Genomic DNA, 26,268 nt, shown 5'->3' with positions numbered 1-26,268 from the left:
CAAATTTTCCTGTGAATACTTGCTACAATTAAGTCAAAGACTTCAGTCTCAATGATTTGTATCTCCTTGATATCAGGTGACTTGACAGAATGGCCCACCTTACTTTTGGTGGTCTATAAAATAAGACACTTCTAAGTTCTTTTTTCAAATTTTTATATGATTTTTATTTTTTCCACTACAGTTGATTTAGAGTGTTCTGTCAAATTCTACTGTACAGGAGTTCCCGTCATGGCTCAGTGGTTAACAAATCCAACTAGGAACCATGAGGTTGCAGGTTCGATCCCTGGCCTTGCTCAGTGGGTTAAGGATCTGGCATTGCTGTGAACTGTGGTATAGGTCGCCGACAGAGCTCGGATCCTGCATTGCTGTGTCCCTAGCATAGGCTGGCAGCAACAGCTCCGATTAGACACCTAGCCTGGGACACTCCATATGCCTCGGGTGTGGCCCTAGAAAAGACAAAAAGACAAAAAAAAAAAAAAAAAAAAATCTACTCTACAGCAAAATGACCCAGTCATTCATATATATATATATATACACACTCTTTTTTCTCACATTATCCTCCATCCTGTTCCATCACAAGTGACTAGATATAGTTCCCTGAGCTACACAGCAGGATCTCATTGCTTATCCACTCAAAATGCAATAGTTTGTATCATTTGTTCTAAACCAGAGAAGCATAGGAGATAGTCTTTTACAGTTATACAAAAATGGATGTTTCTATAAGTTTTCAATGGAAAAAAATGTAAGATTAAATGAGCATTTTTTGGTCACTGCGTGGCCTTAAGAGCTGCTATACTAAGACTGAAAAATTTTGTATGTATTTGTGTCAAATGCCAAAGAACCTGCATTTTCAAGAAAGAGCCTGTATCACATATTGTTTCTTCATCAACATAAACTGCAGCCCCAAATCATTTCCCATATTCAATTACGAGAGTCAGGACTTGGTCCAGCTCTAATTGACTCCAGGGATTTTTTTTTTTTTCCATTTAAAAGATAATTCAATTCACTGCCATATGTTAACTGGAGTAGTTCTCTGATTTTGACCCTGGCAACTCTGCTGTCTTCACAACCAGGTTGGTTTCCAAGGACCTATAAGGCTCACTCTGTGCACTTCATCATTCACACTGGCTTCATCTTCCCTCCTGAATGGCTGTGTTTTTTCTGTGCTTTTCCCCCTCCAGAGTCTTTCTCTCTTTTTAATCATGGACGTATTCACGCTTGAACTGAAATAGTGACATCAGCTTCAAATGCTAGATCAAAAATATCAGAGAGGAGCTACCAATTTCATGGTTCACAAACTAATGGTATCAATCTGTCCTGTTTAAGAGATAACAGAATCTTCTGACCCCAAAGCAAACTCCATTAGCCTTGAAATAATTTTACTCATATCTGATAACTGAGGAGTCATATTAAGGTTTTCCTTAAAATTTTCCAGGTCAGTGACTGTCATCTCTGACTTTCATCCTTAAAGGGGTAAAATTTGGGGGTTTTTAAGAAACACTCACTTGAATGTCAGAATATTGAGAAGTGCATTTTCTGGAAAAAGAAAATGCCTTCATCCAATGTATAAATTCATGAAGCTCACTTTTGTGCACAAATAGGATGGCTCTCTATTAAATTAGGCATGAGATTCATCTTCCCCACCACACCAGTCACTTATTGCTTGGCTAATAAACTATCCCCAAATTTAATGTCTTAAAACAACAACCATTTACTGTGTTGAATCAGTGAGTTAGCTGGGTGGTTCTGCTGCTCTAGGTTGGGCTTGCTTGTGGATCTGTGGTCAACTAGCTGGTTGTGTGGTTAAACCTGAGTTCACGTGTCTGATGAAGCCAAAAAACCCCAAAATATTGGAGTTTGGATCAGAGACAGGTTTATTGCAAAGGCCAAACACACAGAGAATGGGCAGCTCATGCTCAAAAGATTCAACTCCCCAGTGGTTTTCAGGGAAAAGTTTTTAAAGGCAAAATTTGGGGTGAGGTCTGTAGGGTATGTGACTTTCTTCTGATTGGTTGGTGGGTGAAGTAACAGAGCAGTGTTCCAGGAATCTTGTGCTTACCCTGAAGTTAACATTCTCCACCTTGATGGGGGCCTTAGTTCTTGTACAAAAAACTCAAAGATAAATATATATACACACACATATATATACAGACACACACATATGTGTGTTTGTGTGTGTATCTTTTTAGGGATGCACTCATGGCATATGGAAGTTCCCAGGGTACCAGTCGAATCAGAGCTGCAGCTGCCAGCCTACACCACAGTCACAGCAATACAGGATTCCAGCTGCATCTGAAACCTGCGTGGCAGCTCATGGCAAAACTGGAATCTTAACCCACTGAGCAGGGCCAGGGATCAAACCTGCATCCTCATGGATACTAGTGGGGTTACCACTGAGCCACAGTGGGAAGTCCAAAGACATATTGTTATGGATACCCCTTGAGGAGGAACCAGGACTCTGCTTTATTGCTGCACTATTGTTTCTTGATTGCTTTTCCTTTGTTTCTGCATTTTCTCACTTCCCTAATTACTAACTGTTTGAATCTGCTCTTTGGAACTCTGGGCAAGTCTAGGAGGCTGAAGCCTTTTTCCTATAAACAAGAAATGGGGGACAAAGAGGGGCTTTTTTACCTGGGAGGTCCTACCTGGACACACAAGTAGGTCCCACAAGGTCCTACATGGTTAAAGTTAGCTAAAGGGCTGGCTGGTCTAGAATGGCCTCAGCCTACAATTGTTCTCTTGTACCTGTCACTCACCTTCCTACAGTAGGGCTGACTCAGGCATGTTCTCAAGCTGGTGGTCCAGGTCGAGAGGGTCTAATTGTTTAAGAGGGGAAGCAGAAACACACACAGCTTTTCAAGCCTCTGCCTTGTCAAGTTAGCTCTTGGCCCTTAGGCCAAAGAAAGTCACATGACTGAGCTTGGAGGTGGGGTGGGAGGGCACTACCACAGGGCATGGCTATAGGGAGGCAGGAAGAGTTGGGCTGTTAATCAACCCATCACCCTTGCCCATATATAACCAGAGCACAGCAGTCCAAGGGGCCAGAAAGATGGACCATTTTCTTGTGCTGCTGATGTGTGGAGAAACAAGGAAGGGGGCAGTGAAAATAGAGTCCAAGACAGTGAAGCTGAGTCGCCCTAAAAACCAAGGTCCCGCTATGATTAACCTCTCTACTAAAACTTTATTCTTGGAGTTCCCGTTGTGGCGCAGTGGTTAATGAATCCATGAGGTTGTGGGTTAGATCCCTGCCCTTGCTCAGTGGGTTAAGGATCCGAGCATTGCTGTGAGTTGTGGTGTAGGTCACATACGCGGCTCGGATCCCACATTGCTGAGGCTCTGGCGTAGGCCAGTGGCTACAGCTCCAATTCAACCCCTAGCCTGGGAACCTCCGTATGCCCTGGGGAGCGGCTCAAGAAAAGGCAAAAAGACCAAAAAAAAAAAAACCAAAACAAAAAAACTTGATTCTCTTTCTTGTCCCTCTTCTGTTCCCCACAGGATTGAGGAGTATCAGGAAAAGGGGATTGAAATTAAGCAGGACCCTGTGGGGCCCTTCCAGGTACAAAAGCCTCTGTATCTCCTGTTCCTCTTTTGTAGAAAAGGTTTTCTCCCAGGCCTTCCCAGAGTTCCTAAGAGCAGATTCAAGCAGTCACTAATTGGGCAAATGAGGAAATGCTTAAACAAAGGAAAAGCAGTCAAGAAGCAAGAGATCAGTGACAAAACGGAGTCCTAGTTTCTCTTCAAGGGCTCTACAAAACAATCTGATGTGTATCTTTGAACTATTCTGCAGAAACCCAGACCATGTATGTGCATGCATGTGGGCCAGAAACACGTTAGCCCCCAGGCTGGTTAAGACCAGAAGGTTGATGCCTGAAATTGTTGAAACACCACCCCATTACCTTACCACCAACTAATTAGAAGAAAGTCGTGCACCCTGCAGCCGTCACTCCAAATGCTGCCTTTAGAAACCCTTCCCTGAAAGCCATCAGGGAGTTTGGGTCTTCAGAGCACGAGCTGCTCATACTTCTTGCTGGGCCCTGCCATTAATGCTGTGCTTTCCTTCACCGCATCTTGGTGTCAGTAAATTGGCTTTGCTGTGTGGCAGATGAGTGGATCCAAGTTCAGTTTGGTAACAGTAGCCAAATTAAAAACTTGGAGGTCCAAGTCCAAATCAATTGGCCAAATGAGAGGTCAAAGACAAAACTGAGGCATGCCTCTGTTAAAAGGGGTCAAAGAGGAAGAAAGGCCTAGAGTGGGGACCTGGAGTGTAGACAGGCCTGAGACATTTTACCCTACTCCAGGGAGAGCGTGTTTGGAAGAAACACAATGCAAAACCTTAGCATATTTAAGGGCATAAAGGACATAAACTATATAAAACTGTCATTATCAAATTACAACATCCACAGACAGTGAAGGTTCTAAAATTTCTATGCAAGGGTTTTATCTGTTTTACTTTAAAGAAGGAGTTGATACTATACCATTCTTTTTTTTTTTTTTTTTTTTTTTTTTTGTCTTTTTTGTCTTTTTTGTTGTTGTTGTTGCTATTTCTTGGGCCGCTCCCGCGGCATATGGAGGTTCCCAGGCTAGGGGTCGAATCGGAGCTGTAGCCACCAGCCTACGCCAGAGCCACAGCAACGGAGGATCCGAGCCGCGTCTGCAACCTACACCACAGCTCAGTCTGCAACCTACACCACAGCTCACGGCAACGCCGGATCGTTAACCCACTGAGCAAGGGCAGGGACCGAACCCGCAACCTCATGGTTCCTAGTCGGATTTGTTAACCACAGCGCCACGACGGGAACTCCACTATACCATTCTTATATAGCTTTAATATGCTTGATCTCCAGTACAAATTTCTGTCAGAACTAAGGGTTGGCAAAACCATTTGTTTCTACATGAATTAAGAAACTTTGTATTGGTAGCCTAGCCAGAAAATTTCTGTAATGCAGTGGCTTTCTTCTTTGCCTTGATTGTCAAGAAGTTCAGAGCTCAGTTTTATAGTCCATCATAGACGGGAATTTTTAAGCCAGGATCTTTGGACATAATTCCTCTACTCCTCTAATTTTCTTGTCTCTTGTCTTATATTTTGTAACATGTTCAGTATTATTGTATCTCTGGTGTTTGCAGACAGGATTTTGAGGAACTTGTAGAGGAATCTAAGACTCCATTTTCATTCCAGAATCTCTTGTAATTCTGGCTTGTGTGACTTATTTCTCAGAGAGAAGAATATCACATTGTAGTCTACTTCAGCAGGTCCTGCCTAAAATCTCAGCTGAAGGAGTTTATGTGCAAAAATAAGAAACCATGCTTCCTGAGCAATCAGTGGAGATTATAAGAGAGTTGTAGCTGTTCCCACATTTCAGAAGTGGGGTCAAGAGGGTAACAGTGTCCTATATGATAATCTTCTCCAGTTTTAGAGCTCTTTTTTGGGTCTTCCCCACCCCATTGTAGTAGAGAGTTTGTCTACAGGTTGTCATATTTAGCAAATAACAGTATAGAATGCTGAGTTAAATATGAATTTAGAAAAACAATAAATAGTATAAGTATATCCCAAATATTGTGTGGGATATACTTATGCTAAAAATTTATTCTTTATCTGAGATTTAAATTTTAGCTAGGTATCTGTGTTTTATTCTGGTATCCTGTATTTTATTTATTCCACTTATTTGATGTGTCTGGTAATCCAAACACATCAAATAAATGGAAATAGAGTCAAAGCATCCATAGTCTCACATTTCAAAGACTGTTTTTATTCTTTGCCGACTTCCCTGGAGTCAATTTACAATTCACACAGTGGTATTCATTTACAAGGCACACAGTGGGGAATATTTTTCTTAGTTCCATTCTTTAAGGCACCATTTCAAATGTTCTTCAAAAAGCCGAATACTCTGTAAACTTAATTTCTTACTCATCATACACAACAATTGTTTAGAAAGGGGAATGAAATGTATTATATCCATTTAGTATTCTGCCCATTAAATCAATCTTTTCCCAAAGAATCCCACCATGGATTTTTGCTCATAGCTCTCACTGATGGTGGTCGCATGTTTTAGAGATGTTTAGGAAAGCTAATGTTATATAATCACAAATGTAATGCCTTTTATTTTTAAAACATGTATTCAATCACAATGTGGGCCCTTCTTTAGGACATTTGACCAGGTTTGTTCTATGTCAATGGCCCAGAACAAATAGAAGTGAGAAGAGACCATTCCAGATTAAGAGTTAAGACAGAGATAAGATTATAAACAGCCAAGTATAATGAATGGACCTTGTTTGGATATTGATATGTACAAACCAGTTTTTTTTTTTTTTTTCTTTTCATGACCACACCCATGGCATATGGAAGTTCCTAGGTTAGGGTGGAATTTGAGCTGCAGCTGCAGGCCCACACCACAGCCACGGTAACATTGGATCTGAGCAGTGTGTGTGAAATACAGCACAGCTCATGGCAATGTGGGATTCTTAACCCACCGAGTGGGATCAAAACTGCATTTTCACAGAGACAACGTTGGTCCTTAACTCATTGAGCCACAACAGGAATTCTCTAAACCAATTTTTAATGTTTTTTAGCAAATAGATTAAATTTGATTATGGCCTGGGTATTAGTTGGCATTAGGAATTATTGCTCATTTTAATATGTGTGGTCATGCAATAGTTAGGTAAGAAAATGTGCCCTTCCTTTTTTTAAGATTCATGCTACAGTATTAAAGCCCAAAATAACATGATGTCTAGAATTTGGTTTAAAAAGTTGAGAGAGAAAATAGAGGAAATTAGTGTCAACGATTAATTATGGACAGTAAACTTCTGTGATGTACTCATGAGGATTTATGATATTTTCTACTTTTGTGCACATTTTGGAAGTTTTTTTTTTTGTCTTTTTGCCATTTCTTGGGCCGCTCCCGCAGCACATCGGGGGCTCCCAGGCTAGGGGTCTAATCGGAGCTGTAGCTGCCGGCCTACGCCATAGCCGCAGCAACGCGGGATCCGAGCCGCGTCTGAAACCTACACCACAGCTCACGGCAACGCTGGATCATTAACCCACTGAGCAAGGGCAGGGATCGAACCCACAACCTCATGGTTCCTAGTCGGATTCGTTAACCACTGCGCCACGACGGGAACTCCCCTTTTTTTAATTTAATTTTTTTATTTTTTTGCCTTTTTTAGGGCCGAACCTGCGGCATATGGAGATTTCCAGGCTAGGGGTCTAATCGGAGCTGTAGCTGCCAGCCTACACCAGAGCCACAGCAATGCGGGATCCAAGTCACATCTGCAGCCTACACCACAGCTCACAGCAACACCAGATCCTTAACCCACTGAGCGAGGCCAGGGATCGAACGTGCAACCTCATGGTTCCTAGTCAGATTCATTAACCACTGAGCCACAACAGAAACTCCATGTGTCCTTTTAAAATTTTTTAAAATTTTTATTTATTTATTTTTTTTGTCTTTTTGCCATTTCTTGGGCCCCTCCTGCGGCATATGGAGGTTCCCAGGCTAGGGGTCTAATCAGAGCTGTAGCTGCCAGCCTATACCAGAGCCACAGCAATGCAGGATCCAAGCTGTGTCTGCAACCTACACCACAGCTCACAGCAACGCCAGATCCTTAACCCACTGAGCAAGGGCAGGGATCGAACCCGCAACCTCATGGTTCCTAGTTGGATTCATTTACCACTGAGCCATGATGGGAACTCCCATGTGTCCTTTTTTTAGATTCCACATGTAAGTGACAGCATTTGATGTTGGTGTCTCACCATCTGACTGACTTCACTTAGCATGATAATTTCTAGGTCCATCCATGTTGCTCCAAATGCCATTATTTCTTTCCTTTTAATGGCTGAGTAATATTCCATTGTGTATATATACTACATCTTTTTTTTTTTTTTTGTCTTTTTGCCTTTTTTCTAGGGCCGCTTCTGTGCCAGAGCCACAGCAACGCGGGATCCAAGCCACATCTGCAACCTACACCACAGCTCACAGCAACACCAGATCCTTAACCCACTGAGCAAGGCCAGGGATCGAACCCACAACCTCATGGTTCCTAGTCAGATTTGTTAACCACTGCACCACAATAGGAACTCCATGTACCACACTTCTTTATCCACTCCTCTGTCAATGGACATTTAGGTTGTTTCCATGTCTTGGCTATTGCATATAGTGCTGCAATGAACATTGGAGTACATGTATATTTTCAAGTCATGGTTTTCTCTGGATAGATGCCCAGGAGTGGGATTGCTAGATCAAATGGTAATCTATTTTTAGTTTTCTCAGGAATATCCATACTGTTTTCCACAGTGGTTGCATGAATTTAAAATTCAATATAGTTTTAACATTTTACATAGAACACATAGAAAAAAGTTTATAAGGACACCATACTTTTTTAAACTTCTAAATGTTCTTATTAACTTTACTATTTTGCTTCTAATTATACAAGTAGGATACACTCTTTTTTTTTTTTTTTTTTTTTCTTTTTAGGGCTGCACTGTGGCATATGAAAGTTCCCAGGCTAGGGGTCTAATTGGAGCTAAAGCTGCTAGCCTACATCACAGCCACATCAATGCCAGATCCAAGTTGCATCTGTGACCTACATCACAGGTCATGGCAACGCTGGATCCTTAACCCCTGAGTGAGACCAGGGATCGAACCCATAACCTCATGGATACTAGTCAGGTTCTTAACTTGCTGAGCCATAACAAGGCATATACTCAATATTAAAAATAAATAAATAAATATAACAGAGCAAAGATAAAATGAAAGTACATGAATTCATATAAAGATAATCGGAGGAGGAAGAAAAGAGATCATATGAAGAAATAATTATACATTTTTTTCTAGTCTTTTAAGTTATTATTACATATACTTGCTTAAAGAAATAGTTGGGGTCAGCTATTTGTCCAACAAATTTTCTTTTACTCCATGGCAGGGTCTATTCAAATATTAAAAAAAAAATGGTTGGAGTTTGATAGGAATTCAAAATGTTGGATCATTTAGTGTTGCCCCCCTACTGTAGTAATGGGGAAATTTTCCAATAAGGGGTCCAGAGCACTGGAAATGATCAATGAAAATGCTTTCCTTTTTCCTCTTTTTTTTTTCTTTAATTTTTCTTACTCAATTCTAGCTTCTGAGCAAAACAGTACCATAATTTGGTAAAATTTTTTTGCCATTCTGGATGTTCTGAGTGGAAGCTTGTATTAGATAACTACTTGCTTATTTTAAATATGCAAGAATGGAATAGTTACCCACTTGGTTCTCTTGAGGAAGATATTTGCAAGATTCTGTCTAATAGAAGGGTATCTGTATAGCTCCAAAATGAGGTGGAGCAAGATCCTTAGAAATGTGCTCATCAGCACTACTTTAGAAACATTCCACACATAGCTATAAACTGGTGAGATAATTTCCTCACTGAGACAAATGCTGGTACTATCCTTGAGCATTGGCTAATCTGAACATGGGGGAGGAACATCACCACTTGTCACCATTCGTGCCCTACAAATCCTGATGACTGAAGGGTGACCTGATACTAAACTTCAGGGGAAGACGTGGAGCTCAAGATGGCAGAATAAGGAAGTAGAGCTCCCCTCCTCACACAGATACATCAAAAGCACATCTACATGTGGAACAATTCTTACAGAATATCTACTGAACACTGGCAGATGATCTCATACAACAAAAATTGCAAGAAAAACCACCACATGGGGCAGGAGGCAGGAGAAAAGGAAAAAAGAAAGAAAGAAAAAGGAATCAAGATGGGACCTGCACCCTTGTGAAAGAGGAAAGGTTTCCTCACCCTGGGAACACCTTTCAGTAGCTGGAAGAATAGCCATGACAGAAAGGGAGTTTCAGAGGCTCTGAGGAGAGTGCAGCAGCTGGTTTGCAGCAGGCAGCACAGAGAGAGACCAGCATAGAGGGTCCTGGCCACCTTGCTGTACTCCCCAGCCTGAGATGCACATCTGCTGGTGCATGTGGGGGCTAGGTGCTAAAACTCAGGCTTTAGTGGATAGACCTGGGGAGAGAAGTGGGGTTGGCTGTGTAGAGACAGCCTGAAGGGGTTGGAGGATGGTCCAAACTGAAACTATGGGTGTATGCAGGACTGAGTCTGAGTTTGCCATAGAAGCCCCATTGTTAATGTGCGCAAAGTGGGGTGTGGGGCCCCACCACAGCAGCCACTCTTGGTGTGCTCACAAGGGCACAACTCCACCTCTTTGAACTCTGGGAGTGCTCAAATGTTGGTGGGTTGCCCACACGCAGGAGGTGGGGCTGAAATCAGAGTCAACTCCTGATGACCATGTACCCAGAGCTTTGTAAGCTCAGTGCCTACAGGACATCTGAGTGGATTACTGATGCTCCTGTGGCTGGGGTGGGGCCAGTGTTAGTCACTGTGGGCTTTGACAACACATACATGTGGAGACAGGGCCAGGGTGCAGGCTGATTCTGTAGTTCCCACAGTGGGTCCAGGTACACGATGCTGGTCCACAGTGGCTGACTTAAGCAGATCTGTGCCAATGAATCTGCACTGGTGGCTTTGTGAGTATAGTGCCTAAGGGACACCAGGGCTGATTACCTGCATTTCCATGGTTGAGGTGGGACTGGTGCAGTGCCAACAGCAGTATACTTTGTGAACCCACACAATGGGTGAAAGGTGATGCCACAGAGTGCACCTCCTGGTGGACAGCTCCTGCAGAAGAATACTCAGTGGCTCCTTTCCCTGCAGAAGTGCTGTAGTCCTGCCAATCTCACACCACAACTCAGAACTGGATGTGGGAGCTCCTATTCCAACAACTTGGGAACTGACTCTGCCCTAGATAGGGCTGTAACAACCACAGAGAAAAGAGGAAGCCCTGCTCAACATCTAGTGCAGGCTCTAGTCACCACAATACCAATCACACCCTGTATCAAAGGGATAATGACCAGAGCACACACTGAGGAAAGACATGGCAGGAATTCATACTAAAAGCATCCTCGCACTAAAAATACTAGACTCACAAGCCTACACAGGGATGCACCCATAAAAAAAAAAGCTTTTCAAGGTCACAGTGGAACTGCTTCCCCTAAATTCATAAAGTCAGAAAAATATCAGCTGATTTTTCTACAGAAACACTGCAGACCAGAAGGGAGTGGCAAGATATATTCTAAGTCCTGAAAGGGAAAAACTTGCAATCTAGGATACTTTACCCAGGAAGATTAACATTTATAATAGAAGGAGAGATAAAAAGAATTCTCAGATAAGCAAAAACTGTAAAATGAAAAAGCAGAGGAATCACTCCCAACCAAAAGATCAAGAGAATTCCTCTGAAAGAACAGACAATGAAACAGACCCCTCCAGTCTACCAGATACTGAGTTCAAAAGGAGGTAATAAAAAATACTAAAAGAATTAAAGACTATCAACAGAAGTACAGATTACTGTAAAAAGTAATGAAACTGTAAAGAGGAACCAATTAAAATTAGAAAACTCGGAGTTCCCATTGTGGCTCAGCAGAAATGAATCTGACTATCATCCATGAGGACACAGGTTCAATTCCTGGCCTCACTCAGTGGGTTAAGGATCTGGCATTGCCATGAGCTGTGGTGTAGGTCACAATGCAACTTGGATCTGGCATTGCTGTGGCTGTGGTGCAGGCTGGCAGCCACAGCTCTGATTAGAACTCCAGCCTTCGAACCTCCGTATGCCACACCATATGCCTAAAGGACAATGATAATAATAAAATTAGAAATAATAATAACAATAATAAAATTAGAAAACTCATTTGCTGAGATGAAGCTGAGCTAAAGAATAATGCAGAAGAATGAATAAGTGATCTGGAAGATAGAAAAATGGAAATCACCCAAGCAGAAAAGCAGACAGAAAGATAAACTAAAAAAGAAAGAAAGCAGTATACGAAACTCATGGGATAATATAAAGTGTGTCAATCTATGCATAACAAGGGACCCTAGAAAGAAAAGAAACAAAGGGGGGGAGTTCCCATCGTGGCGCAGTGGTTAACGAATCCGACTAGGAACCATGAGGTCGCGGGTTCGGTCCCTGCCCTTGCTCAGTGGGTTAACGATCCGGCGTTGCCGTGAGCTGTGGTGTAGGTTGCAGACACGGCTCGGATCCCACGTTGCTGTGGCTCAGGCGTAGGCCGGTGGCTACAGCTCCGATTCGACCCCTAGCCTGGGAACCTCCATATGCCTCGGGAGTGGCCCAAGAAATAGCAACAACAACAACAACAACAAAAAAAAAAGAAACAAAGGGGGATGGAAAATGTATTTGAAGAAATTATTGCTGAAATTTCCCCAAATCTAAAGAAGGAAACAGACATGCAAGTAGAGGAAGAACAGAGGGTCCTGAACAAAATGAACCCAAATAGACCTACACCAAGACATATTATAATTAAAATGGCAAACGTTAAAGAGAGGATTCTAAAGGCAGCAAGAGAAAAATAAAATGTTAGTTATAAGGAAACAACAAGGCTACCAGCTGTTTTTTCCACAGAAACATTGCTAGACCAGAAGGGAGTGGCAAGACATATTCAAAGTCCTGAAAGGGAAAAGTTTGCAATCTAGGATGCTGTACCCAGCAAGATTATCTTTTAGAATAGAAGGAAAGATAAAGAATTTCTCAGATAAACAAAAACTAAAAGAATACAGCAATACTAAAGCCACCCTAAAAGAATCATTGAAAGGTCTTCTCTAAACAGAAAAGAAACAAGAATCTATAGGAAAGAGAAAATTACAATTGAAAAGTAAATCACTTAAATAAGCCAGTACACAGATTAAAAAAAAAAAAATTCTTGTGAAAGCAATGATAACTACAATGAACAGCAAAGGGATAAGCATAAACATGTAAAAGAGGACATCAAAATCATAAAATGTGTGGGAGTTTCCTGTGGCTCTGTGGGTTAAGGATCCAGCATTGCCACTGCTGTGGCTTGGGTTGACACTGTGGCTTGGGTTGATGCTGTGGCATGGGTTCAGTTCCTGGCCCAGGAACTTCGGTATGCTGAAGGTACAGCCAAAAGAAAAAAAAAATCATAAAATGTGGGGAAGGGAAGTAAGAAATATAGATTTAAAAAAAAATGTGTTTGAGCCCATATGACTACCAATCTAAAGCAAGTAGATATAGTAACAGGTTAACATACTTGAAAAACAGAGTAACCACAAATCAAAAACATACAATAAATTCACAAAAATCAAAAAGAAGAGAACACAAGCAAAATACAAAAGAAAGCCATTAAACCGCAAAAGGAAAAACAAAAAGAAAGGAAATATTAAATTATGATGCCAGTTGCCTTAATTGCTTAACCCTAAGGAAGAAATACAAAATCAACTGGAAAACAAGGTTTAAAACAAAAATAAATGTGTATCTATCAATAAATACCTTAAATGTCAATGGACTAAATGCTCCAACCAAAAGACATAGAGTGGCAGAATAGATAATAAAACAAGAGCTTACAATATGCTGCTTGCAAGAGACTCACTTTAGGGCAAAGGGAATACATAGATTAAAAGTGGGGGATGGAAAAATATATTTCATGAAAACCAAAATGACAATAAAGTGGGAGTGGAAATATATCAAACAAAATAGATTTTAAAACAAAGTCTATAAAGAAAGATAAAAAAGGACACTATAAAATGATAAAAAGATCAATGCAAGAAAATGATATTACACTTGTTAGCATATACACATCCAATATAGGAACACCTAAATACCTAAAACAAATACTGCAGAGATAAAGGGAGAAATGTATGGAAATACAATAGTAGGGAGTTCCTGTTGTGGCACAGTGGTTAACGAATCTGACTAGGACCCATGAGGTTGTAGGTTTGATCCCTGGCCTTGCTCAGTGCGTTAAGGATCAGGCATTGCCATGAGCTGTGGTGCAGGTGGCAGATTCGGCTCAGATCCCACATTTCTGTGGCTCTGATGTAGGCTGGCGGCTACAGCTCTGATTAGACCCCTAGCCCAAGAACTGCCATATGCTGTGGGAGCAGCCCAAGAAATTGCAAAAAGACAAAAAAAAAAAAAAAAAAAAAAAGAAGAGAAAAGAAATACAATAGTTGTAGGAGACTTTTAACACCCCTACTGACATCAATTGAAAGCTCTTCCAAACAGAAAATCAATAAGGCAACAGAGACCCTAAATGACACAACAAAACAGACTTAATTGATACTTTCAAGACACTACATCCAAAAAAAAAACAAACCCAGAATATATATTCTTTTCAAGTGCATATATCCAACATTATCTAGGACTGATCACATACTAGGGCACGAAATAAGTCTCAACAAATTTAAGAGGATAAAAATTACTTTAAGCATGTTTTCTGAATATGACGGCATGACACTAGAAATTAAACAGAAAAAAATGAGGAAAAAAAAGATTACATGGAGATTAAACAACATACTACTAAAAAATGAATGCATCAATGAGGAAATCAAAGAGGAAATTAAAAAATTCTTCGAGACAAATGACAATAAAAACACAACCATACAAAATCTATGATATGCAGCAAAAACAGTCTTTAGAGGGAAGTTCATAGTGAACAGGCCTTTCTTAATAAGAAAAATTTCAAATAAACAATCTAACCTACTATTTAAAAGAATTAGAACGAGAAGAACAAACAAAACCTAAGGTCAACAGAAGGAAGGAAATTATAAAGATCAGAGAAGAAATCAATAAAACAGATTTAAAAAAAAAGAAAAGAAAAAGAAAAATCGGTAAAACCAAGAGATGTTTCTTTGAAAGGGTAAACAAAACTGGCAGACCTCTGGACATTCTTACCAAAAGAAAAGAGAGAGAACACAAACTAAGAAATGAAAGAGGAGAAATAACAACCAATACTACGGAAAAACAAAAAACATAAGGGAACACTATGAGCAATTATATGCCAACGAATTGGACAATCTAGAAGAAATGGACATATTTTTAGAAACACAGAGTCCACCAAAACTGAATCAAGAAGAAATAGATAATTTGAAGAGAATGTAATAGAATCTGTAACTTAAAAAACTCCCCACAAACAAGTTCAGGACCAGATGGCTTCACTGGGGAAATATACCAAACATACAAGGAAGAATTTATTTTGATCCGTCTCAAACTCTTCCAAAAGACTGAAGAGGAGCAGTCATTCCCAATGTCATTCTAAGGAGCCACTATCACCCTGATAGACAAAGACACTATCAAAAAAGAAAATTACGGGCCAATGTTTTTAATGAACATAGATGCAGAAATTCTCAACAAAATATTAGCAAAGCAAGTCAAACAACATTAAAAAAAAGAACTTACACCATGACCAAGTTGGATTCATCCTAGTGTCACAAGGGTGATTCAACATATGTGAATCAATCAATGTGATACATCACATCAACGACAACAACAAAAATATGATTATCTCAGTAGATGAAGAAAAAGCATTTGATAAAATTCGCCATCCATTCATGACAGAAACTCTTACCAAAGTGGGTAAGGAGGGACTATATCTCAACATAATAAAAGCCATTTATGGAGTTCCCATTGTGGCACAGTGGAAACGAATCTGACTAGGAACCATGAGGATATGGATTCGATCCCTGGCTTCACTCAGTGGGTTAAGGATCTGGCATTGCCATGAGCTGTGGTGTAGGTCGCAGACATGGCTTGGATCTGGCATTGCTGTGGCTGTGGCATAGGCTGGCAGCTGCAGCTCTGATTAAACCCTTAGCCTAGGAACCTCCATATGCTGTGGGTGCAGGCCTCAAAAGCCAAAAAAATTGAATTAAATTAAATTAAATTAAAGCCATTTATGACAAGCCCACAGCCAATATACAGTGAAAAGTTGAAAGCCTTTCTGGGAGTTCCCATTGCGGCTCAGTGGGTTAAGAATCCAACTGGTATCCATAAGGATGTGGGTTCAATCCCTGGCCTTGCTCAGTGGCTTAAAGATCCAATTTTGTCTCAAGCTGCAGTGTAGGTCACAGATGCAGCTCGGATATGATGTTGCTATGGCTGTGGTATAGGCCAGCAGCTGCAGTTCTGATTAGACCCCTAGCTTGGGAACTTCCATATGCTGCAAGTATGGTCCCAAAATGACAAAAAAAAAAAAAAAAAGGCTGAAAGCCTTCCTGCAAGAATAGAGAACAAGACAAGGATGCCACTCTCACCACTTCTACTCAACATAATAGTGGAAGCGACAGCCACAACAATCAGACAAGAAATAGAAATAAAAGTTATCCAAATTGGAAGGGAAGAGGTGAAATTGTTGTTATATATATATGACATGATACTATATATAGAAAATCCTAAAGACTCCATACTCTATTATTAGAACTGATAAAGGAATTCAGCAAGGTAGCAAGATACAGGATTAACATACAGAAATCAGTTGTATTTCTTTACACTAATAATGAAATATCAGAAGGGGAAAATTTAAAAAATCCCTTTTAAAAATCACATCCAAAAAAATTACTTAGGACTAAATCTGACCAAGGAGGTAAAGACATATGCTGAGAACTATAAAGTGTTAATAAAGGAAACTGAAGATGATTCAAAGAAAGGGAAAGAGACCCATCCTATTAGATTGGAATAATTAATACTGTTAAAATGACCACACTAACAAAGCAATCTACAGATTTAATGCAATCCTTATCAAATTACCCATGACATTTTTCATAGAACTAGAGCAAATAATCCTAAAGCGTATATGGAATCATAAAAGATTCAGAATTGCCACAGCAATCCTGAGGAAAAAGAACAAAGCTAGACACAAAACCCTTCCAGATTTCAGACTATACTACAAAACTATAGTAAAGAAAACAGTGTGATATTGTCACAAAAACAGACATACGGAACAATGGAAAAGAATAGAGAGCCCAGAAATAAACCCACATACCTATAGTCAATTCATCTCCAACAAAGGAAGTAAGAATATACAATGGAGAAAAGACAGTCTCTTTAGTAAGAGGTGTTGGGAAAGCTGAACAGTCACATGTAAATCAATGAAGTTAGAACCCTCCCTTACATGACACACAAAAACAAACTCAAAATGGCTTAAAGACTTAAATATATGACTTGATACCATAGAATTCCTAAAGGAGAACATAAGCAAAACATTCTCTGATATAAATTGTAGCAAGTTGTTCTTAGGTTGTTCTCCTAAGGCAATAGAAATAAAAGCAATAAAAACAAATGGGACCTAATCAAACTTACAAGCTTTGGCACAGCAAAGGAAATTATAACCAAAACAAAAAGAAAACATACAGATTGAGAGAAAACACTTGCAAACAGTGCTTGACAAGTGCTTAATTTCCAAAATATACAAACAGCACATACAACTCAATAATGAAAATATGAATAATTCAATCAAAAATGGGAAGATTTACAGCAACATGGATGGACCTAGAAATGATCACACAAAGTGAAGGAAGTCGGACAGAGAAAGACAAATATCATTAGATCACAAATACAAGGAATCTAATTTTTAAAATTATGCAAAAGTACTTATTCATAAAACAGACACAGACTCAAATATTTTAAAACCAAACTTACGGTTACCAAAAGGGAAATGTGGGGGGAGGGAAAAATTAGAGTTTGGGATTATCAGATATAAACTACTATATATTAAATAGGTAAACAATATGGTCCTACTGTGTGACATAGAGAGTTATATCCAATACACTATAGTAAACCATCATGGAAACGACTATGAAATATATATATGAGTGTGACTCACTTTGCTGTACAACACAAACTAATACAACATTGTGAATCATCTACACTTCAACAAAAAAATTTCTATTAATCCCGGTGAGATACTAACTTGAGGAATGATATAAAAAGGTATCTGCCTTCCTTAATTGACATTTAACCACGTTCAAAAGTCAACCATCTACTGATTTTATGAGCTTTCTGATGTGATAGAAGTACCCAGCATCATCTATGAAGTATTCCTGCCAAAGCATTTAACCTGAATTTAATCAAGCCTCTATATTTGCATCAATTGTTTTTGCTGCAGGAGAGAGCACCCCAACATTTAGTGGTTTAGACCAATAATCATTTATTATTTCATATTATTCCATGGGTCAGAGAGATGATTTCTCTGGTCTGAGCCAGCTGGATGGTTGAAGATGGCATCACTCTTTTTTTTTTGGTTAGGGTTGTACACACACAACTTATGGAGGTTCCCAGGCTAGGGGTCAAATCAGAGCTGCAGGTGCCATCCTACACCACAGCCATAGCAACGCCAGATCCGAGCCGCATCTACAACCTACATCACAGCTCACAGCAACGGTGAATCCTTAACCCACTGAGCAGGGCCAAGGATCAAACCCAAGTCCTCATGGATATTAGTTGGGTTCGTTACTGCTGAGCCACAAGGGGAACTCTGAAGATGGCTTCACACCTGATGTCAGCCTGAGGGGTGGAGATGTGACCAAATGTGCCATCAGGCTGGCCCTGTCAAGAGCCCCCAAGAACAGCAAAGATGAGCAAGCCTTGGTGCAAAGCCTGTGCTTGTGTCACGTTTGCTAATGTCCCATTGGCCATGGCAAGTCTTATGGCCGAGCCCAGAGTCAAGGGGAAGAGAAATAAACTCCACCCCTTAATATGAAAAATATTGTCAGTTTTATAGTCTAACCAGAACATCTAATTTCTAATTTATATAAATACAGTATGGAGAGGAGTAAGTTAAATGATATTAAGGAAATAATTAATCATAACTAAAAATGTGAAACATTCAAAATATAACCTGTCTAGTGTTTTTAAAAAAGTCAGTGCTGGAGTTCCTGCTGTGGCACACTGGGATTAGCGGCGTCTTTGCAGCACCAGGACGTGGGTTCAATCCCCAGCTCTGCACAATGGGTTAAAGGATCCAGCATTGCTACAGTTGCAGCATAGGTGGCAACTGTGGCTTGGATCTATCCGATCCCTCTGGCCCAGGAACTCCATATGCCATGGGGAGGCCAGAAAAGAAAAAAAAAATCAACACTATTGAGAAAGAAAAAAAAAAGACAGAAGACGTGATGGGGTAGAAGAGTGGAGACAATGAAAGACTAAAAATATGTAACAACCAAATTCAAGTATGAGCCTTACTGGATTATTCAGGAAAATAAAAATTCATTAAAATTATTTGTACAATTGGGAAAATTTGAATATGGATTAAATACACAGAATATTTTAAATTTCTTAAATGTGATGATTTCATTAAGGTTATGTAAGAAAACATCCTTATTCTCAAGAGACACAAGGTGACTTATACAGGAGTGAGATGTCATGACACCTGTAATTTCAAATACATCATCAAATCAATACATCTATATGTTTATATATGAGAGAAAGAAGGAAAAAAAAAAAGTAAACATGGCATTATAGGCTGAATTGTTGCCCCCCCATTCATATGCTGCAGTTCTTACCCCAGTACCTCAGAGTGTGACTATATTTGGAAATAGGGCCTTTAAAGGATGATTAAGTTAAACCAAGGCTCTTAGGGTGGACCCTAAGCCAGTCTGACCGGGGTCCTTAAGAAGAAATTAGGATACTGAGAATACAGAGGAAGACAATGTAAAGATGCAGGGGAAGATGCTCACCTACAAGGCAAGTAGGGAAGCCTTGGAAGAAATCGTACCTGTTCACACCTTGGTCTTGTTCTTCCAATTTCCAGAATTGTGAAAGAATCAATTTCTGTTGTTTGAGCCACTTTTGTTGTCGGCTGCTGTAGTGATACTTCATTATGGCAACCCTAGCAAACGAATACACAGGGCAAAAATGCTGTGAATTGTTATATCTAAGTGGAGGATGTACAAATGTTCATTGCGTCATTTTTTTGAACTTTTCCTCACATTTAAAATTTATGTAATAAAAAGTTAGAAGGACAAAATCTTTCAGGACTTTTTCTTTAGTCAACTGGCTCCTAAGAAAGTATTTCCAATCGATTATAATCGAATTCTTCAATACAGAGATTTGGCTGCAACTTTGCTTAGAGACTAGATGAGTTGTTGGAAGTTTGACAGATTAAACAAGGAAGCCATTTCTCACTACGCCAGCAGCTTGCACCACACCAGCAGTTCCATTGTCTTGGATTTCAGGTCATTACATCTAGAGGGACACTTAGTAACATGATTGATTTAGAAAGTTATTTTGTGCAACAGTATGAAAGGTCAGCACAACTGCCTGGAGCTCCAGCTCCCAGTTATTTCAAAACAGCAGCGAAGGCAGCTGGCAAACTTTGGGACACAGTGACATGAATAAGGGACGTCGATGTTGGAATTATCCAAATGGTGCATTAACTCTGTCAGTCTGCCAACAGCTCCAACAAATACTTTCTAATACAGTTTTATTGCTTCTTTAGCAAACAGTTTTGAGACCCCGATCACTAGATTTGATCCAAGAAAAAAAGCAAGTTCATTTTGTATTATTTTGCTCATCTTTTTTCTTTCCTTCTGCTCTTTCCAGCAATTGCTCAGACACGCAAGTTCCTATCTTTTTTTTTTTTGTCTTTTTTGCTATTTCTTGGGCCACTCCCGCGGCATGTGGAGGTTCCCAGGCTAGGGGTCGAATCGGAGCAGTAGCCACCGGCCGACGCCAGAGCCACAGCAACTCGGGATCCGAGCTGCGTCTGCAACCTACACCACAGCTCACAGCAACGCCGGATCCTTAACCCACTGAGCAAGGGCAGGGACCGAACCCGCAACCTCATGGTTCCTAGTCAGATTCGTTAACCACTGCGCCATGACGGGAACTCCGCAAGTTCCTATCTTGCTCTTCTCCCTGGCATCAATGAGCTATAAGAAGATCACAAACTTAGGCGTTACTATTCTCAGCAGCTGCTTGCATTTCTAATGGCATCAAGATCCTGAGAGTGGGGAGTTATTGTTGTGGCTCAGTGGTAACAAACCCAACTAGTATCCATGAGGATGTGGGTTCAATCCCTGGCCCCACTCAGTGGATTAAGGATCTGGTGTTGCCATGAGCTGTGGTGGAGGCCACAGATGCAGCATGGATTCCACGTTGCTGTGGCTGTGGCTGTGGCCAGAGGCTGCAGCTTTGACTGGACCCCTTGCCTGGGAACTTCCATATGCCGCAGGTGTGCCACTCCCACCAAAGAAAAAGATCCTGAGAGTGGTTCTCAACCCCAATAGCATATCCTGGTAAGATTTAAACTAAAGAAAACAACAAAGACAATGATGCTGGGACATACCCCCAAACATTCTGATTTAGGTATGACCTTGGTATGGGTATGTTTAAAAAGCTTTCCAAGGAGTTCTCATTGTGGCTCAGCAGGTTACAAACCCAACTAGTACCCATGAGGATGCAGGTTAACTCCATGGTCTGGTTAGTGAGTTAAGGATCTGGTGTTGCCATGAGCTGTAGGTTGTGGATACAAACGTGTTGCTGTGGCTGTGGTGCTGGCTGGCAGCTGCAGCTCCAATTCAACCCCTAGCTCAGGAACTTCCATATGCCAAAGATGCAGCCCTAAAAAGCAAAAAAAATAAAAATAAAAATAAAAAACTTTCCAGGTGATATCAATATGCAGCCAGATAAGAACAATTTCCCTCACTGAAGTGAACTCCTCATGACAAGTCCAGGCATTTCAGGGGTATCTCTGGAGAGATTTTAAAGGGTTCGTTAAATCACCTCCAAAATTATCCTTTTATTTGATTTTAAAATTCATTTTGAAAAACAAGTATGTCTATACTATTAAAGTGTCATTTCACTCAGTCCACCCCGCTAGCTTAGTCGGTAGAGCATGAGACTCTTAAAGTGTCATTTCACTCAAAAAATGTTAAAAGTGTTTACCAGCAAGGGATGCTATTGGATGAAAAGTGTAAAGTATAATCATTATAGTTGCCAGGCTATGATATCTAAAATAGCCTCCCCTAGGAGTTCCCGTCGTAGCTCAGCAGAAACAATGCTGACTGGCATCCATGAGGATGCAGGTTTGATCCCTGGCCTCACTCTGTGGGTTAAGGATCTGGCATTGCTGTGAGCTGTGGTGTAGGTTGAAGATGAGGCTCAGATCTGGCGTTGTTGTGGTGGTGGCGTAGGCCAGAGGCTATAGCTCCGATTTGAACTCTAGCCTGGGAATCTCCATGTGCCGTGGGTGTGGCCCTAAAAAAAGACAAAAATAAATAAATAAAATAAATAAATAAATAAATAAATAAATAAATAAATATCTTCCTCTACTGACAACCCCATAACACAAATTTCCATTAGAGTACAAATCTTAATTCCTAAATAATATTTTCTACTAAAAGAAACCAGGACTTTAACGAGCAATTTGAAGTTTGGAGCCTGGAAAGTACATAGTGAAACTAATATATCTGTTTGTCTTAAAGCAAGAAAATGCTCAAGATCTAATGGGGATGTTTTAAAAGGCCTCAGTAGCCAGAATGAAAGAGCCCCCACTGGCTAAATTTGGGACAATATCAGCATCAGAAGAAATAATAACTATAATGTTTTTGTAATGCAATAAGTAAATAAAAATCCTGAATCCCTAGGAACCCTCAAATTAAACAAAAAGAAAAAAAGAATGGGAAAAAATGAGAAAATTCATTTGCCACTATTGGAGTTGACCATTAATAACAACTCTTTATTCTGAAAGAAGAGAGAGAGTTAGGAATTCTATCCTAATAGAAGGAACTCATCTCCAGGTGTTGGAGAAAAGTTTTTTTTTTTTTTTTGTCTTCTTAGGGCTGCACCTGAGGCACATGGAGGTTCCCAGGCCAGGGGTCCAATTGGAGCTGTGGCCGGTGGCCTGCATATGCCACAGCCATAGCAACGCAGGATCTGAGCTGGATCTGTGACCTACACCACAGCTCAGGGCAACGTGGGATCCTTAACCCACTGAGTGAGGCCTGGGATCGAACCCACATCCTCAGGGATGCTAGTTGGGTTCATTAACTGCTGAGCCACAACAGGAACTCCAGAAAAGCACTTCTTCTGATGAATGCTGTCTAAGAAAAAAATGAAAAGATTTTTGAAAAAATCTCAAACTTCAATGAAATAACTGATTAATGCAGCAGTCATTAACAAGTATGATAATTATTGGATAAAATGTTAATAGGGCTTCTGCTTTTGTAAGGATGACGTAACAAGGAAAAGATACACCCTAAAACACCAGACAAAATATATGAAAAAAATGACACTCAAAACATTGGACATTAGCCAGTGAAGAGCAGTGATCCCTAAGAGATTGAGCACAAATGACAGTCCTCTGAATGTTCCGGCATACTGCCTGCAGTTTCTAGGCTGCAGTGTGAGGTAGGGGAATTTAGGCAGAGCCTAGTAATTTCCTTGAGTTGAGTCAAGTTGGTGGAGCTGGCAGTTCAGGAAAGCCAAGGTGCCTAGAGTTTGCAGGGGAGAAAAGAAGAGAGCCGCCCAAAGAAAACTCTGGCAATCTAAAGGGAATGTCCTGCAAGTATTCAGCTGAGTGTTATTTAGCACATTCATGTGGAGAAACTACCTGAAACCAGGGAAGAACGACCTGAAAAGATTATAGGGAACAGTGACTAAAGTTCATGCAAGGTGAAAAATAGTGCCTATGTCCACAACCCAAAGTGGAAAACCTCATAATTCACAGAGGACCACATGTAGCACTTAAAAGCATCTTGCTTCAGTAGTGGGAAAAATTCACCCTAGAATAAATGCAGCTCTGACCCCACCTAGCAAAGCTTAAATGTGAGCTCCAAAAAGACCAAACCATAAGTAACTTAGTCAAGTTCTACAACAAAGCTGAAGGCATTTATTTATAGGGAGGGGTGAGGGGGATGACCATATGGAGTACCATGTGACTCAGTGGGTTAAGGATCCAATGTTGTCACTGCAGTGGCTTGGGTGGCTGCTGCAGCATGGGTTTGATCCCTGGCCCAGGAATTTCTACATGCCATGAGTCCAGGAGGTAGGGAGTGGGGAAGGACCATATGGTACAACTCACAACATCTGGCATCCAATCAAAGATGTATGCAATGAAGCAAAAAAAAATACAGCCCATAATGGAAAGAAAAACTGATCATCTTAAAGTGATTCATATATGACACAGGTGGTAGAAAAAGAACATTAAAACCTTTATTATAACTGTACTGCATATTAAAGCAGAGCAAAGATTTATCATGTTAAGAAATTCAATTTGTAGGGGAAAAAAAACCCAAAACCAAAAAACAATAAAAAAAAAAAAAACCTTTTGATAAAGAAAACTCTTAAGAGTTCACTTATGGTGCAGCAGGTTAAGAATCTGGCATTGTCAGTACAGTTGCTTGGGTCATGGCTGTGGCATGGATTGAATCTCTGGTCCTGGAATGTCCACATGCCACAGGTGTAGCAAAGAAAGAAAGAAAGAAATCAATCAATCAATCAATCAATCCTAGGCTTAGATGGCTTCATTGGTGAAATAACACCAACTTTACACAGTCTTCCAGAAAACTGAAAGAACGAATACTTTCCAACACATTCTAGGATGCCAGCATTACCCTGACACTAAAATCAGACACAGACTTCATTTAAAAAAAAAAGAAGAAGAAGAAGAAAACTAGTAGCTTTTATAAACATAGATGCAAAAATTCTAAACAGAAGTTAACAAATTGAATCCAACAGTATGTGAAAAGGATAATACATCATTGGCATTCACAGGGATGCAAAATTGATTTAGCATTTGAAAATCAGTATTTCTAAAAAGGAAAACCAAGCAAATTAAGAGTAGGATAGAACCTTATCCACCTGATAAAGAGTAGCTATGATAATGTATAGTTGGCATCATATTTAATGATAAAAGACTGAATACTTCACCCCAGAACAAGTTCTGTTTCTATCCAATATTATACTGGAAGTTTTAGCTAGTGCAATAAGGCAAGAAAAAGAAATAAAAATTACACAAATTAGAGAGGAAGACATAAAACTTTCTTCATTCTCAGATAACATGATCAATGGATTAAAAAAATCCTAGTTTATATAAATATATATGTTATATAAGCAATTAGAAATAAATGAGTTAAGCAAGCTTGTAGGATGCCAGTTCAATATGCGAAAGTCAGCTGACTTTTATATACTAGAAAAAAACAACCAGAAATTAAAATTTTTTAGAAAGTACAATTTACAACAGCATCAAAAATGTTGAATACTTAGAGAAATACATGATAAAAAAATGTATACTGAAGGCTATAAAAATTCATAAGAGAAATTAAAGAAGACCTAAGTAAACGGAGAGCTATATTGTGTTCATGGGTCAGAAGACACAATATTGTTAAAATGTCAGTTCTCCCCCAATAAATCTACAGATTCAATGCTATCTCAATTAAAATATCAATAAACTATTTTTATAGAAATTGACAAGTTGATCCTAAAATTCATATGGGAAAGCAAAGGATGTAGACTTGCAAAAGCAACTTTGAAAAAGAACAACAAAGTTGGAGGACTTACACTATCCAACTTCAGAACATATAAGCTTGCAGTAATCAAGAGTGTGGTATGGCTGCTAGACAGATAAATAGATGAACAGAACAGAATGAAAACAAGAAACAGACCTACACATATAAAGTCAAAGGCAGTTTAGTTGAGTAAGAATGATCTCTGCAATTAACGATGCTGGAACTATTTGATATTCATGTGCAAAAAAATCAATCCATATCCCACATAACATAAAAAATTGACCCCACTGATCACAGACAAAAATTTAAAACTGCAAACTACACAATTTCTGAGGAAAACAAGACGAAAACTTTACGACATTGGATTAGGCAAAGATTTATGAGGTATAAAAACTAAAATATTGAAGTTCCTATTGTGGCTCAGTGATAATGAACTCAACTAGTATCCATGAGGATTCAGGTTCAAACAAAAACAACAAGAAAACAAAAAAAAAAAAATACAAAAAAACCTAAGATAGGAGTTCCCATAATGCCTCAGTTGTTAACGAACCTGACTAGAATCCATGAGGATAGGGGTTTGATCCCTGGCCTAGCTCATGGGTGAAGGATCCTGTGTTGCCTTGAGCTATGGAGTAGGTCGTAGACGTGGCTCAGGTCTGGTGTTGCTGTGGCTGTGGTATAGGCCAGCAGCTACAGCTCCAATTAGACCCCTAGCCTGGGAACCTCCACATGCCACGGCTGGGGCCCTAAAATGACAAAAAGCCAAAAAAAAAAAAAAAAAAAAAACCCTAAAATATTATTGATAGAAATAGCAATTGACAAACTGCATATAATTAAAATGAAGAATTTTTGCTTATTGAAAGATACTGTTAAAATTAAGACAGGTCACATACTAGGAGAAAGCACTCGCAATTCATATATGCTATAAAAGTCTTATACCCAACATGTATAAAGAACTCTCAA

At 39.8% G+C, this 26,268-nt stretch overlaps 1 long non-coding RNA gene across 1 annotated transcript in view; it reads right to left on the bottom strand.

The window, feature by feature from the left end:
- The window catches only part of LOC110257055, a 47,858-nt gene extending 28,158 nt beyond the window's left edge, over window positions 1–19,700 (bottom strand). Inside the window, exon 1 of the long non-coding RNA XR_002339228.1 lies at window positions 19,572–19,700. This is a non-coding gene — a long non-coding RNA (uncharacterized LOC110257055). The remainder of the gene's footprint in view (window positions 1–19,571) is intronic.

Source organism: Sus scrofa, chromosome 15 (genome assembly GCF_000003025.6).
Source record: "Sus scrofa isolate TJ Tabasco breed Duroc chromosome 15, Sscrofa11.1, whole genome shotgun sequence".
In the NCBI taxonomy this organism is placed as follows: Eukaryota; Metazoa; Chordata; class Mammalia; order Artiodactyla; family Suidae; genus Sus; species Sus scrofa.
This window is presented reverse-complemented; position numbering and strand designations above follow the sequence as displayed.